The sequence below is a fragment of the Terrapene carolina genome, unplaced genomic scaffold (genome assembly GCF_002925995.2).
Source record: "Terrapene carolina triunguis isolate 2854851 unplaced genomic scaffold, T_m_triunguis-2.0 Scaffold210, whole genome shotgun sequence".
NCBI lineage: Eukaryota > Metazoa > Chordata > Testudines > Emydidae > Terrapene > Terrapene triunguis.
In genome coordinates, this window is record NW_020664561.1 from 15948959 (window position 1) to 15965454 (window position 16496).

Genomic DNA, 16496 nt, shown 5'->3' on the forward strand with positions numbered 1-16496 from the left:
CTTGCATGCTGGGATAGCTGCCCATAATGCACCGCTCCCAATGCCGCTGCAAGTGCTGCAAATGTGGCCACACCAGCGTGCAAGCAGCTGTCAGTGTGGACAGACTGCAGCGCTTTCCCTACTGCGCTCTCCGAAGGTGGGTTTAACTCACAGTGCTCTATATCTGCAAGTGTAGCCATGCCCTCAGAGATAGTGGTGTAGCTTTGCACAGGTGTAATGACTATACACATGCAAAGCGTAAATGGAGTGAAGTGGAAGGGGAAAGAGAGCTTTCACAAATTGAGTGCAAATCATCTGACACATTAGCTTTTATTGCCTTCCTTCATCCCACCCCTTCTCTTCTCTCTCTCTTTTAAATATAATTTACTCTTTGTACCAGGGACTACATCTTCTGTGTTTAGAAAACACCCAACACATCTTGATTATAGTATATATAATTATACAAAACAGAACAGGGATTCTGTGTCAGGATTGCTGGATTCTATTCCCAACTCCACCTCTAACTGTGACCTTGAGCAAATCATTTGACCTCTTGGTATCTCCATTTCCCCTTTAGAACATTTGGATAATATTTGGCTACATCACAGGGATGTTGAAGGTTTGATTTTTTAAACTGCCTTAAGATCCTTGGATGAAAGGTACTATGTAAATGTTGATTAGAGCAAACAAAAATGACTTGAAACCTGAACTTGAATGGTAAACTTTTTAAAATTCAGTGTAATGAAAAATGAGCATGGCATAAAGTAGGCCTTAATAAATAAAAACAAGACAAAAGCCTTTATATTGCCACTTATTAATGTAACAGTCAAAGCTCTAACATTGCTAAAGTTCAAGTGCACTACATTTTAGCAGTCTCATTTCAGGGTTGTGGTTCTGAATCACGGGTACGTGTACTCCTGGGGGTACACAGAGGTCTTCCAGACATCATCTAGATATTTGCCTAGTTTTACAACAGGCTACATAAAAAGCACTAGCTAAGTCATTAGAAACTAAAATTCCATACAGACTATGACTTGTTTATACTATAAACTGAAATGTAAGTACAATATTTATATTCCAATTGATTTATTTTATAATTATATGGTAAAAATGAGAAAGTAAGCAATTTTTCAGTAATAGTGTATTGTGACACTTCTGTATTTTTATGTCTGATTTTGAAAGCAAGTAGTTTTTAAGTGAGGTGAAACTTGGGGTGTACAAGACAAATCAGATTCCTGAAAGGAGTACAGTAGTCTGGAAAGACTGAGAACCACTGCTTTAGGGGATTGAATCTCACTAACAACTTTGAAGTGCTGAAATATTTTAAAATGAGTGTGATGCTGGTAAACCAGGTGCCAGCTCTTTGCCAAGGCTGTATGCACCAGCTGAGCACTTACAAATTCATAGCTGGAAACCAGACCATCTCAGTTGTATATTAATATTGTTCAAGAGAGATGTTAGACTTGTAAAGATGTGTTTAGTGCTCATAAAATGCTTGTAAATTGCTGCATGCATTAATCTTACTGGTCATGGCTGTATCCCAGGCTTTATAATTGTAAAAATGCCTGCTCTGAACTAGTGAACCTAGGCAGGAAGAGTGGTTCTTCTGTCCATCAAGAAGGACTATCAAGACTAAATGGACCACTGTAGGACAAAAACTTTGTTGATTGTCCTGTTCACCCATGAAAAAGTTACATCCAGCAGCACTCCTTCTATCAGTTTGAACTCTGGGGGAAGGACATATAAAGATGCTCAGAAGAAGAAATAGTTCTCTCTTTGCAGTTTGTACAATCACAAGGGCTGGCACTAAGAAACAAAAGCAGAGATCCCCAGGGTCAACCTGGATTAGCCCTAAAAGACAGATTACTGCATTTCTGTCACCTTTTGGAACTATAAACGGTAACTCAGTTATACTTATATGTTGCCTGCTTTAACCTATAAATAACTCTCTCGTTTATTTTTCCTAGTTAATAAATCCTTAGTTAACTATAGGATTGGCTACCAGGGTTGTCTTTAGTGTGATATCTAATTGATTTGGGGTAAGTGACTGGTCTCTTGGAACTTGGAGCAACCTGAATATTTTGTGAATATTAGGGTAAGTGAGCATTTATCACTAAGTCTATCTTGCATGAGTGGCAAGATAGACTGGAGAGTCTAAAAGTACTGTCTGTGACTCCATGGTAAGACTGTTACAGTGATCCCGGAGTTTATATTTGTTACTGGGTTGGTGAAATCTAATTATAAAACGTACCACCAGTTTGGGGTGTCTGCCCTGAGGTTGGTACTCATGACTACAGAGAGTGTGACAATGACATCATAGGAGACAAGAGCTTCAATCCTTTCTGTACAGACTTAGTCCTTGATCTTTTAACACCCACACAAGCAAACACACCTGCACCAACATAGCGTCACTGATTTCAGTGTAGTTCTGTATGGGCACAGAGATCCATCTAATGCCAGTATCATTGTGTGCACATCATAATTTGAAAGTTTATTAATATAGCTTCTTAGCCATAGGCGATTAGCAGATGTCTGAAGAATCAGAGCCGTGAAGACTGAGGTGTAGTATAGTGTTCTGAAAACAGGACTTGTGTTGAACCTTATTGGGTAGAAATCTTTATCCAAAATAGGCAAAAGGTACCAGGATGCAAGTTTAAACATAAAATATCAGGGTTGGAAGGGACCTCAGGAGGTCATCTAGCCCAACCCCGTGCTCAAAGCAGGACCAATCCCCAGACAGATTTTTACCCCAGATCCCTAAATGGCCCCCTCAAGGATTGAATTCACAACCCTGGGTTTAGCAGGCCAATGCTCAAACCACTGGGGAGGAATATCTCAGCATTAGCCTACTATCCCAGGGTTGTGAATTCAACCCTTGAGGGGGCCAGCTAGGGATCCGGGTCAAAAATCTGTCTGGGGATTGGTCCTGCTTTGAGCAGGGGACTGACTAGGTGATCTCCTGAGGTCCCTTTCAACCCTGATATTCTATTTGAATTTTGTTTGGGGAGGATAGATCAGTGGTTTGAGTATTAGCCTACTAAACCTAGAGCTGTGAGTTTAATCCTTGAGGGGGCCACTTAGGGATCTGGGGCAAAATCAATACTTGGTCCTGCTAATGAAGGCAGTGGGCTAGACTCAGTGACCTTTCAGGGTCCCTTCCAGTTCTATGAGAGATAGATAGGAAAACATGTTATATAGAATTGTGAAAATAATACCATAGATGCAGTTACCAGTTTTATTTGGACTAAAAGTACAGTCAACTCTGGATGCTTAAAAACCATGAGTCAGATCCCACTAAATGATATTGGGTTAAAAATCATCAGTTTTTAAGAATAAATTTGGGTTCTCTTTCCCTTTTTGTTTTTGTGCCTTTTGGGTTCATGTTGTCCACCTCCTCTGCAACCATGAGGGCTAGAAACATGTTTTTAGATTAAAACTGTGACTCTGTCAAACATAATTCCAAAAGCTGGGGGTTTATGAAGACACCAAAATATCCTGAGAGTTGTGATACTCTTGGGTTGACAATGCTGGTAAAGAAATTTTGTTAATTGTGGAAGGGGTGTTAAAGTTTCTAATTTAGTTTACTGGTTTGTTATAACATTTTTGTAGCACCTAATAAAAAGGAACTCTGGGAAACTTGACTAAATTGGGCACTGTAGGCTACTTATCACAGTTGGATGCAGCCAGTTTCTCATTTCCCCCTTTCTAGTTGGGTAGCTCAGCCTTCTAGGTAAATCAAGAATTCCACACTTGCAACAGTAATAGTCCAATTTAGTCTCAGGTCATAATTTTTTTTTTAGTCCTTGTCCAGATCACAGACTCTTCTTGGAGGCTCTTTGCTCAGTTTCCAGCTGGACATGGTGTTGGCGAAGAGGAGCATTCCCCTTTTCTTACAAGCTCTTGCCTTTAAAAAATAAGCAGATGTTCACTTGAGACCTAAAGACTAGGCTACTAAATTGACCAAGGCTGTTTCCTTTGTCTAGTGTAAAGTCTCTCTCTCACTGTGAGTTCCTTTATATAAAGTCCCAAGAGACCACAAAAGCCCTAACCAGTAGCCCAAAAAGGCTCTTAAAAGAACACCAAGCTATCCACCCCTATCTCCAGGATCCTTTACCCAGTTCATGTGGCTTTAACCAAATTCTGCTCACAGGGTATGTCTACACTACGGGATTACTCCGAATTTACAGAATTCGATTTTGGGCAACCGATTGTATAAAGTCGAGTGCATGCGGCCACACTAAGCACATTAATTCGGCGGTGTGCGTCCATGTACCGAGGCTAGCGTCGACTTCCGGAGCGTTGCACTGTGGGTAGCTATTCCATAGCTATCCCATAGTTCCCACAGTCTCCCCCGCCCATTGGAATTCTGGGTTGAGATCCCAATGCCTGATGAGGCAAAAAACATTGTCGCGGGGGGTTCTGGGTACATCCTCCCCCTCCCTCTGTGAAAGCAACGGCAGACAACCGTTTCGTGCCTTTTTTCCTGGGTGAACTGTGCAGACGCCATACCACGGCAAGCATGGAGCCCGCTCAGCTCAAGACAGCAGTCATGAACATTATAAACACCTCGCGCATTATCGTGCAGTTTATGCTGAATCAGGACCTGAAAAACCAGGCGAGGAGAAGGCGGCTACGGCAGCGCGGCGACAAGAGTGATGAGGACATGGACACAGAATTCTCTCAAACCGCGGGCCCCGGCGCTTTGGAGATCATGTTGTTAATGGGGCAGGTTCTAGCCGTGGAACGCTGATTCTGGGCCCGGGAAACAAGCACAGACTGGTGGGACCACATAGTGTTGCAGGTGTGGGACGAGTCCCAGTGGCTGCGAAACTTTTGCATGCGCAAGGGCACTTTCATGGAACTTTGTGACTTGCTTTCCCCTGCCCTGAAGCGTCAGAATACCAAGATGAGAGCAGCCCTCACAGTTGAGAAGCAAGTGGCGATAGTCCTGTGGAAGCTTACAACACCAGACAGCTACCGGTCAGTCGGGAATCAATTTGGAGTGGGCAAATCTACTGTGGGGGCTGCTGTGATGCAAGTAGCCAAAGCAATCACTGAGCTGCTGCTACCAAAGGTTGTGACTCTGGGAAATGTGCAGGTCATAGTGGATGGCTTTGCTGCAATGGGATTCTCTAACTGTGGTGGGGCGATAGATGGAACCCATATCCCTAACTTGGCACCGGAGCACCAGGGCAGCCAGTACATAAACCGGAAGGGGTACTTTTCAATGGTGCTGCAAGCACTGGTGGATCACAAGGGACGTTTCACCAACATCAACATGGGATGGCCGGGAAGGGTTCACGACGCTCGCGTCTTCAGGAACACTACTCTGTTTAAATGGCTGAAGCAAGGGATTTACTTCCCAGACCACAAAATAACCATTGGGGATGTTGAAATGCCTATAGTTGTCCTTGGGGACCCAGCCTACCCCTTAATGCCATGGCTCATGAAGCCATACACAGGCAGCCTGGACAGTAGTCAGGAGCTGTTCAACTACAGGGTGAGCAAGTGCAGAATGGTGGTAGAATGTGCATTTGGATGTTTAAAGGGTCACTGGCGCACGTTACTGACTTGCTCAGACCTCAGCCAAACCAATATTCCCACTGTTATTGCTGCTTGCTGTGTGCTCCACAATCTCTGTGAAAGTAAGGGGGAGACCTTTATGGTGGGTGGGAGGCTGAGGCAAATCGCCTGGCCGCTGATTACATGCAGCCAGACACCAGGGCGATTTGAAGAGCACACCAGGAAGCGCTGCGCATCAGAGAAGCTTTGAAAACCAGTTTCATGACTGGCCAGGCTACCGTGTGAAAGTTCTGTTTGTTTCTCCTTGATGAAAACCCGCCCCCTTGATTGACTCATTCTCTGTAAGCAACCCACCCTCCCCCTTCAATCACAGCTTGCTTTCAAAGGAAATAGTCACTATCGTTTAAAAATCATGTATTCTTTATTAATCGATTATAAAAAGAGGGAGAGAACTGAAAAGGTAGCCCGGGTGTGGTTTGGGAGGAGGATAGGAGGGAAGGAAAAGGCCACTAAAAAGTTCAAAATAATGACAGCCTTTTGCTTGGGCTGTCCACTGGGATGGAGTGGGAGGGTGCACGGAGTCCCGTTCCCCCCCCCCCGCGTTCTTACATGTCTGGGTGAGGAGGCTATGGAACATGGTGAGGGGGGAGGGTGGTTATACAAGGGCTGCAGCGGCACTCTGTGATCCTGCTGCCGTTCCTGAAGCTCCACCAGACGCCGGAGCATGTCCGTTTGCTCACGCAGCAGCAGCAGCAGCGTTGCATCCCGCCACCTCTCATCTCAAGCGTCTCTCCTCTTCTCACATTGGTCCCTTCTGTCCTCACGTTGGTCCCTCATGTCCTCACATTGGTCCCTCCTGTCCTCACGTTCACTGGCATCTTTCCTGAACTTTGATACCGTGTCCTTCCACTCATTCAGATGAGCTCTTTCATCGCGGGTCGATTGCATGATTTCCGAGAACAAGTTGTCTCGTGTCCGTTTTTTTCGCCGCCTTGTCTGAGATAGCCTTTGGGACGGAGGAAGGAGGCTTGAAAAATTTGCAGCTGCGGGAGGGAGGGAAAAAAGGGAGAGAAGTATTTAAAAAGATACATTTTACAGAACAATGCTTATACTCTTTCACGGTGAACAACACTATTCACATTACACAGCACATGTGATTTCGGTACAAGGTCGCATTTTGCATCTTAATATTGAGTGCCTGCGGCTTTGGTGTTAGAAATCACAGACGCAGGTCCGGGCAACAGAATTCGGCTTGCATGCAACCATGGTAAGCCATTGTCTGTTGGCTTCTGCAACCTTCCTAAAAGCAGCGCCCTTTTTTCCCCACATACCAAGCAAAGCCCGTTGAGTGCTGTGGTTTTCCTGTTAATGTGCAGCAGCAGAAACCAAACTTAACCACCCGCCACATCCAATTCTCTGGGATGATCGCTTTATCCCTCCCCCCACCGTGTGGCTTATATCAGGGAAGATCCCTGCAGAAACCAAACTTAACCTCCCCCATCCAATTCTCTGGGATGATCTCTTTACCCCTCCCCCCACTGCGTGGCTGGTATCAGGGAAGATCCCTGCTAGCCAAACGCGAAAAGCTCAGCGCCAATGATCCCCCCCACACACCCGGCTTGGCTAACTGCAGGGAAGGATTTCTTTTCAGCCACAGGCAAACAGCCCAGTAGGAACGGTCACCTCTGTCCCCTTAATTAAATTCCCGTATTTCAACCAGGTTACCATGAACGATATCACTCTCCTGAGGATAACACAGCGAGATAAAGAACGGATGTTGCTTGAATGCCAGCAAACACCGGGACCATACGCTGCCAGGCTTTGTCATGCAATGATACCAGATTACTTGCTACTAGCATGGCGTGGTCAAGTGTCCTACCATGGAGGACGGAATAAGGCTGCACTGCCCTGAAACCTTCTGGAAAGGCTTTTGGAGTACCTCCAGGAGAACTTCATGGAGATGTCCCTGGAGGATTTCCGCTCCATCCCCAGACACATTAACAGACTTTTCCAGTAGCTGTACTGGCCATGAATGCATCCCAAGTCCTCAGGGCAAATTAATCATTAAAAAAAGCTTGCTTTTAAACCATGTTTTATATTTACAAAGGTACACTCACCAGAGGTCCCTTCCATGGCTTCATGGTCTGGGATAATGCCTTGGGAGGGTACTTCAGTCAGGCTGAGAAAAAGATCCTGGCTGTTGGGGAGAACGGAGTGCTGTGTGCTCTCCGAAAGCTCGTCATCCTCTTCCTCCTCCTCATCTTCCCTGTCCGCAGAATCCTCAGGCATGGCTGAGATTACCCCCTCCTCGGAATCCACGGTCAAGGGTGGGGTAGTGGTGGCGGCCCCCCCTAGAATTGCATGCAGCTCAGCGTAGAAGCGGCATGTCTGCGGCTCTGACCTGAATCTTCCGTTTGCTTCTTTGGTTTTCTGGTAGGCTTGTCTGAGCTCCTTAACTTTCATGCGGCACTGTAGTGAGTCCCTATTGTGGCCTCTCTCCATCATGCCCTTGGAGATTTTTTCAAATGTTTTGGCATTTCGTCTTTTGGAACGTAGTTCTGCTAGCACGGAATCCTCTCCCCATATAGCAATCAGATCCAGTACCTCCCGTACGGTCCATGCTGGTGCTCTTTTTCGATTCTCGGACTGCATGGTTACCTGTGTTGATGAGCTCTGCGTGGTCACCTGTGCTCTCCACGCTGGGCAAACAAGAAATGAAATTCAAAAGTTCGCGGGGCTTTTCCTGTCTACCTGGCCAGTGCATCCGAGTTCAGATTGCTGTCCAGAGCGGTCACAATGGTGCACTGTGGGATAGCTCCCTGAGGCCAATACCGTCGAATTGTGGCCACACTAACCCTAATTCGAAATGGCAATGTCGATTTCGGCGCTACTCCCCTCGTTGGGGAGGAGTACAGAAATCGATTTTAAGAGCCCTTTATGTCGAAGTAAATGGCTTCGTTGTGTGGACGGGTGCAGGGTTAATTTGATTTAATGCTGCTAAATTCGAACTAAACTCGTAGTGTAGACCAGGCCTTAAGTAGAGTTTATAACAACAGAAGTTATACTAGTACTTCAACAACTGGAGTGACACCATGAGGAAAAACTATGCAATAAACACAAATGTCTGTAAAAAACAGCTTAATCTGGAACCACGAACACTAAAATGCACTCATAATGGTTTCACAGGAAATCAGACTTTCCTGAATCTGTAATTGTTTTGGGGGTAACTACAATAACTCTGTAATTCCCCCCCCCCATATTAGGGACATTGTCGCAACCTTAATTCTATCTTAACTTTTGTGTGTGTGTGAGTGTATGTGTGTGTGTTTAAGAATTTATATACTCCTTTAGCTTTGCATGGTGATTCACAAACAGATATATTTCATGTCTCACACATGCAATCCACATAATACAAGAAAACTTTTAAGGAGAGAAAAGAATAGAACACATCCTACTGAAATTGCAGGAGAAAAATGTAGGCAGGTAAAAGGTAGTTACCCAAACTGGCACTCGGACACAGTGAGACAAGTATTGCCAGAAAGACCATGAGCTATCTAATGACAAGTACTGCAGACCCAGTTCAAGGTCTCATCTGGAAATCAGATATAAGCTGTCTCTTGAAGTCAGTGGTAGGTAAATGTGAAAACACAAATGCAGCCCAACAGGTCTTATTATAGCAAAATAAAAAGCTACTGCTCCCTCCTGGTATCCTCATATTGTATTGCATCTTCCTCCTCCAGTGGGCTTCACTGGTTCAGTTTCTTAATTCAAGTGTGTGATGTTGAACAAAGAAAGGGAGGAGTGCTGAAAAGTATTTTCTATTCCTTGGTTCAGTTTCATCATCTGGAAAGTATTGAATAATACAAAACAGTAGAAAAGGGTTTCTGCTGTAGTAGTTACATTTTGGACTCAGCTAAAGGAAACTTGGAGCTCAGCTGGGAGAGTTGGGATAGGATAGAGGAATAGAGGGTACTGCATCTCCATGTCTGGAGCTCAGCTTAAGGGGCCAAGGGGTGGAGGTGGGGGGCGCTAGGAGGGGAGGAATAGAAGGCTAAACCTCAGGATTAGGTAGGAGCCCAAGCATTAGCACCCAGGGAGTGCTAATGGGGCAGCCCAGGCTCTGCACTGAACACCTGGAGCTCAGCTAGGGAGGGTAAAGGGGGAGCATTCCTTGGGTTCAGCATAAGCTTCAATGCCTAGGGGTAAAGGTTATGTGGGGGTGAAAACAAAGAGCTCTGTAACAGAGGATTAGAGGTAAAATGGGGGATAGAGAGTGAGCAAAGCATAGGGCTCTGCACTAATAGGCTGAACCAAGATGAGGGGTGGGGAGCCTGAAGGGAGAAGCCAAAGGGAAGGAACACAGAGCTTCAGCCTGTTAGTGCAGAGTGAAGATGAAGGCATTGGGTGGGGCTGGGGGAATGCAGGGCTTGGGCCTGAGCTGCTGGAGTTAGGCTGAGGTGGGACACTGAGGGGCTGGAGCTAGGCCAAGGAAGGTTGTGCTGCCAGGGGGCAGCACTGATGGGCTGGCGAGGGGGAGCGGGGCTGTGCAGCCCTGGGGGGGCAGTGGCACTGGGGGGCTGGATCTAGGCTGAGCAGCCCGGTGGGGCGGAGGCGCGAAGGAGCTGCTGAAGAGGGCTGTGCAGCCGAGAGTGAGGGGAGGGAAGGGCTGGGTTCCCGCTAGCTGAGCAGTCTCGCTCCCCGCCGGGGGAGGGGGCTTCGGGAAGCCCGGTCCCATCCCCGCTCCCCCTGCCCGGCCCCGGCCATGAATATGTAACTCCCTTCTATTTCCCGAGCTCCATTGCGGAGGCTGCCGCTCGCCATATTGTGCTGTTGGGGCTGTGGCTGCTCCGGCCGCCGGAGACGGGGCTCGGCCGAGGGGAGAGCTCGCAGCCGGTGAGTGAGGGGGCAGCGGGCGGGGCTGGGTCTTTTCCCCTGCCGGGGCTGGGGTGGCCAGAGCTGCCTGGGGATCGCAGCCCATCCTTCGCCGGCTCCCCGGGCGGGGCCCCTTCGTGCCGCAACCGGGGGTTAGTCCTGGCGGCTCCCCACGGTGGGACCCTTCGCCCCAGCGGTGTTTAACCCCGGTCTCCCCATGCTCCGGCGAGGGGGCCCCAGGGCCCGAGGCTCCCCACAAACGTGCCCCCTTTGCGGCGGGTGTGTTCGCTGCTCATCAGTAAGGAGGTGTCGGTGTCTGGGTTTCGCCCCCCAGCCTGAGCTGTCTGGGTTCTGCTTCCCCTGTCTCTGTGCTGGGGGCACAGACTTCTCTGTGCCTGGGGCGGGCGGGATTGGCTCCGGGTGATTATATTGCTGGCAGTGGGTTTGTGTCAGACATGTCAGGGCTGTTCTCCCCCATCACCCCGGGTCTCGCTGAGCATCTACACAGCGCTTTGCACCCCCAGAGCGCTTTGCAAACGTTGATTAATCCCTAAAGGGGATGGCAGCCCCTGCGTGTCCCTCGATTGATTGCTGGCAATCCCACAGGGGCAGAATACACACAAAGAGCCGCGGTGCGAGGTAAATAGAGCTGCGTCGTAACCGCGAACAACAGTGCAAACCACAGAGAGGGCAAGATGGGTACATGCATTTGGGGAAAATGCAAGAGGATGCTATTTCACATAGCCTGGTGCAGTTATTTTTTGAGAGGGGGTGGTAAATGTCTTGCTTTCACCTACTGACAAAACCACTGTGCTAGCATCAGTTTTTTGCTCTATTTTTGTTGTTGTTGAAGCCATGTGCACACCTTCACAGTTGTGAACAGTGGGTATTGAATGTTTAACTGCTGGCATAGAATGGACATAATTTTCAATAGGGTATCAAAAAGACTTGGTTGAAGCAAGTCTTTTTGTCAAGGAATTGTGAAGGCTAGTGTCCATGCTAGCATTTACACTGTTTCCAGTACCAATTTGACAGCACTTCTTGCTTAAAAGTTTTGCTCGGTGTTTTAGTTTGACAGCCTTTTGAGAGCACTTGCCCACCTTTAACACTCTTTAAATTAATATATAAAACAATCATTTTAAGCAATTTTTTTTTAGTTTAAATGTCTTTCTGTCCTTTTGGGGTGCATGCTAAACTTCTATAAAAATATTTGGGCTAGATTTCTTAGTCCATGAATAATCCCATTGAAATCAAGAGGATCAAGTGGAGTAAGGTGATACCCAACACAAACAGAGGTCAAATTCTAATACCATTATTCCTGTTAGGTATTGGTGAGATGCAGTGCTGCATGAGATCCCTAGTGATGGGACAGGTTTTTTAAAAAAGATTTAAAGAATACCTCTGCATTTGAAAACATGTGTGAAACTATTTTTGGATAGCTTGGGCAAGCTCTTTAAATATATGTCATTTATTCTGTGACAAAGATTTGATTTATTGTAGGAATTCCTGCTAGAAGTACTGCAGCTGAATTTTTTTGTGTTTTCATTATAAATTTATTTTTGTAATGTTACAGTTTGTAATTTTTATACATCATGTCAGACTCAGAATGGGTGTATAAATTGTCAGCCAAGACACAGATATTTTTCTTTCACAAAATGTAGTGTAAATCATATAAGCAGGTACCTTGAAGTGTTGTTTGACATTTAAAGATGTGTGTGTGGAGCTTTAGCCTAAATGGGTTACTTGTTTGGGGGGGGAGGGGGGTGAAGAGAAGTGACAGCAAAGTGCCAGATCTGTGCATTTGCTAGGCATAGACATTAGTGTGAGAGTGACTGTGGGAAAGCTGTGCTGGTGGCTGGATCTAAAGCCATGTCACATGTATCTCAGTGAAATTGAAATAGGTTCAAAACTTTCAATTAGAGCTTTATGACTCTGTGATCTGACATTGATACTCATGATGGTAACAAATGTTTGTTTTCTGTATTTATTCAATTTCATAATAGCAGGAGGCTACCACAGATGGTGAATTTTAGGGTGATTATTTCACTTCTTGGGTGGATAAAATGACTTGACTTTCAGCATCCTAGCTCCAACATACAGCTCCGCTGTAATTGCCAAGAAAAGCACTGCCTGTTGTGTCTCACTGCTTAAGTAATACGCAGAGTCCCAATGAAATATGTGGCACGCTTCTGCCTGTATCAATGGCATTTTGTGTTTTAAGAATGACATACAGTAATGTGTTGGGTAGAAAGATTTGCTAGCGCCTGTTGTGTAATTAGAGCAGGGTTTTGAAACTTTAGGGGCTGATGATATACATTGAGGTAGAAATGTAGTTATCAAACACTGGAGTCCCATCAGGGTTATAAATGATACAAATATCTTGATACCAGGATTATTTTGAATTCCATTAAATATTTATTTTCTTCTCTCCCAACACTCACTTAAAAGAACCAAATGAAAAATCAATGTGAAACAAAGCAAGGAGAAAAGGCAGGCTAAAATATATAATGTGGAAGATAAAGTCAGCATATGAGTCACTTTTTTTTTTTAAATAAACCCCCCCCCCCCCCAAAAAAAAAGTCCACACACAGTCTGGGCTTGCTAAAACACCAGTATAATAATTAATCAAGAACATGCAGAAAAAACAGAGGAATCAATGTAAAGTGAATCACTAATGCTTCACATAGTTCACGTAAAGCATGGGTGGAATTTCAAGTGCCTGCTTTTGATTGACTATGGGGCAAGAAGAAGGGTTGTTAAATCTGATTTTATTTTATTTTATTTTTTGTGGGGGAGATTAACTGATCTGTGGAGAATCTTATCTTAAATTAAAGTAATTCAATGAAGAATGAATAGAGTTCAGTGTCATCGTGCTGCACAGTCTTGTAGCAATGTAGAAATATTCAAAGAATTGTGATTTCCCCCCCCCCCCCCCCCCACCACCCACTCCCGGATTTCCGTATTTTTTTCTGACCATTTTTTTTAGCAAGGGGAGCAATATTCTTTTCCTTTTCAAGTTTTTTTTTTTTTTTTAAATCCTTCTCCTTTCCACCACAAGGGGTTAAAGTTAAACTATTTCAGATCATCACTGGGTTTAAACCTGGTGTAGATTATTGTTAGCCAAGATATATATAATGGTGGGAGAGAGGCCTGAAATCCTGTGAATTACTGTTGGTTTTGGCCAACCACTAGATCAAAGTTTTCACTTACCAAATGTAACAAAAATGTAGATGTAAAGCAATTATATATAAGGTTGAGTTATTTGACTTTTAGAACTTCTCTTATATATTCAGGCAATGGAATGTCTTTTTCTTGTATGCAATAAAAGTTATACCACTTTCTGGTTTTCTGCAGATGATCTGACTCACTGTAGCTGATAAGTTCTTGAGGAATAACCTGCTAATTCTTGTGGTTTAATTAAATTTTCTGTAGATTGACAAGGTGGGTCTCACCAACAGAAGTTGATCCAATAAAAGACATGATCTTATCCACCTTTTCTTTCTAATATCCTGGGAGCACCACGGCTACAACATACTACATTCTCTGTAGTCTGTTAACTCGTATCACTGATGACCAAACTGAGTGTTAGATCTGATAATAGTGGGTTATATTGTATAAATTGTATGCTGACTAGGCAGATTTGAAAGTGGTGTTTCTCCTGATAGTTGCATGTGAATGAATCTCAACAGCTTGACTGAATCTGCTTGAAATGAGCAGCTTGATGCACCTCACTGCTGTGTAACTAAGGGTTTGCTACACATAGAGAGAGTTCCTGGGTTACTCAGGTAAGCCACTTGGTTAAGCTTAACAGGAATAAAGCACTCTTGTTCTGGAATAATAGCGTCCACAAATGGAGTTGGACAAGAACAGCTAAATTCACAGCCTATCTTAATTAACTTTCAAATGTGGACAAGCCCTTAGACATCACTCGGAGGCTGTATAGTGGGTAAGACCTCACATACTCTTGCCCTGATTCTGTTGCAAGGTTCCTGGATTCTGTGGTACTCTGGTAAAGCAGCCTGGCAATTCTGCCACACCGCCAGATAATTTTTTAAAATGAGTCTTTTACTTTAATATGAAAATGATAAAATTGTTTTGATATTAAATTCATTTTTTTATGTTGTCCTTCTGCTTTCAGTATTGCACACAGGCATTGTCAATATCACACTAACTTAGGGGTTCTCAAGCTTCACCCCAACCCGCTTCTGACAACCCCATTAAAACAAGGTCGTAACCCACTTTGGGGTCCCGACCCACAGTTTGAGAACTGCTGGACTAACTGCATCATAGAAGTTGGGGGAAGCCAGAGACTTTGGCAGCTGGATTGAGGATAGTTGTGGCTTTTGGTGCCAGTGGAGCTGTGGGTGACTGTTTGAATTGTTGTGTAAGCAAATCAGCTGTGTATTTCTGCTAAAATAATCAGCAGTGAAATTGTTAACAATATTGGCATTTAAATTGTCAGAGTTCATATATTATAAGACCAGAAATGCCTGTGATCATCTCGTCTGACCTCCTATATAATGGAGGCCATAGGATTTCCCTGAATTGTTCCTGTTTAAACTAGACTAGAGCATATCACTTAGAAAAACATCCTTATTGAGTTGAATGGGCAATTTATACCTCCCAGAACTATTGTTTCAGGAAGATAATACTGACTTGGTTAACTTAAAAAAATGAGCCAAGTGTACTGTGAGGGCTAGAATGGTCTTTAAAAGTGAAAGCTGTGATTCTGAAGCACAGCTCTGCCACAAGGGGTGCATTCCACAACAGGGGGATACATGGGGCACTTTGTATCATATGTGTGACGGGTTGGATCACAGAAACCCCCTTGGGAGCTGCCACCTGATGTGCCAAGACTACCCCTGCTTCTGTTTTCCCTGCCAGCTCAGGACTCCAGCACCCTGTCTTGCTGAGCGAGACACTCGAGTCTGCTGCAAAACAGACCCAGGGTCTGAATCACTTGCCCCAAAGCTGCAAGTTTACCTGAAAACAGCTCCCAGAAATGTGCTTGTCTTTAGCACTCAGATGCCCAACTCCCAATGGGGTCTAAACCCAAATAAATCCGTTTTACCCTGCATAAAGCTTATGCAGGGCAAACTCATAAATTGTTCGCCCTCTATAACACTGATAGAGAGGTATGCACAGTTGTTTGCTCCCCCAGGTATTAATACATACTCTGAGTAAATTACTAAATAAAAGGTGATTTTATTAAATACAGACAGTAGGATTTAAGTGGTTCCAAGCAGTAATAGACAGAACAAAGTAAGTCACCAAGCAAAATGAAATAAAATGCGCAAATCTATGTCTAATCAAACTAAATACAGATAATCTCACCCTCAGAGATGCTTCAGTAAGTTTTTCTCAGACTGGACACCTTCCAGGCCTGGGCACAATTCTTTCCCCTGGTACAGCTCTTGTTCCAGCTTAGGTGATAGCTAGGGGATTCTTCATGATGGCTCCTCTCCTTCTCTCTTCTGTTCCACCCCTTTATATATCTTTTGCATAAGGCGGGAACCCTTTGTCTCTCTGGGTTTCCACCCCCCCTCACTGGAAAAGCACCAGGTTAAAGATGGATTCCAGTTCAGGTGACATGATCACATGTCATTGCAAGACTTCATTGCCCACTTGCCAGCACACACATATACAGGGAGACTCACAGGTAAACACAACTATCTGCAGACAATGGGAGTCATCAAGATTCCAAACCATCATTAATGGCCCACACTTTACATAATTACAATAGGCCCTCAGAGTTACATTTTATATTTCTAGTTTTAGATACAAGAGTGGTACATTTATACAAATCAGATGATCATACTCAGTAGATTATAAGCTTTGTAATGATACCTTACAAGAGACCTTTTGCATGAAGCATATCCCAGTTACGTTACATTCACTTATTACCGTATTTTCTCTAAAACTATCCCAGTTACATTATATTGACTTATTATCAAGTTTTTATAAAACCATATAGACTGCACAACGTCACAATATGCATTACCAGCAGTCTGAATTAAGGACTGAGTATGTACTGTTTTCCCAGCACTGCCCCATTCTAAAAGTGATGAGGTGCATTTCCGGCTAAGGCTTGTAACCTGCTTTCTTATGCTTCACTCCCCCCC

General features: G+C 44.7%; 1 protein-coding gene across 1 annotated transcript in view; it reads left to right on the forward strand.

Annotated features, from left to right (window-relative positions):
* Positions 1-10213: 10213 nt before the first annotated feature.
* Positions 10214-16496, forward strand: part of LOC113405120 (E3 ubiquitin-protein ligase RING2) — a 52284-nt gene continuing 46001 nt past the window's right edge. Inside the window, exon 1 of the mRNA XM_026655582.2 lies at positions 10214-10395. The gene's annotated coding sequence lies outside the window, so the exon portion shown is untranslated. The remainder of the gene's footprint in view (positions 10396-16496) is intronic.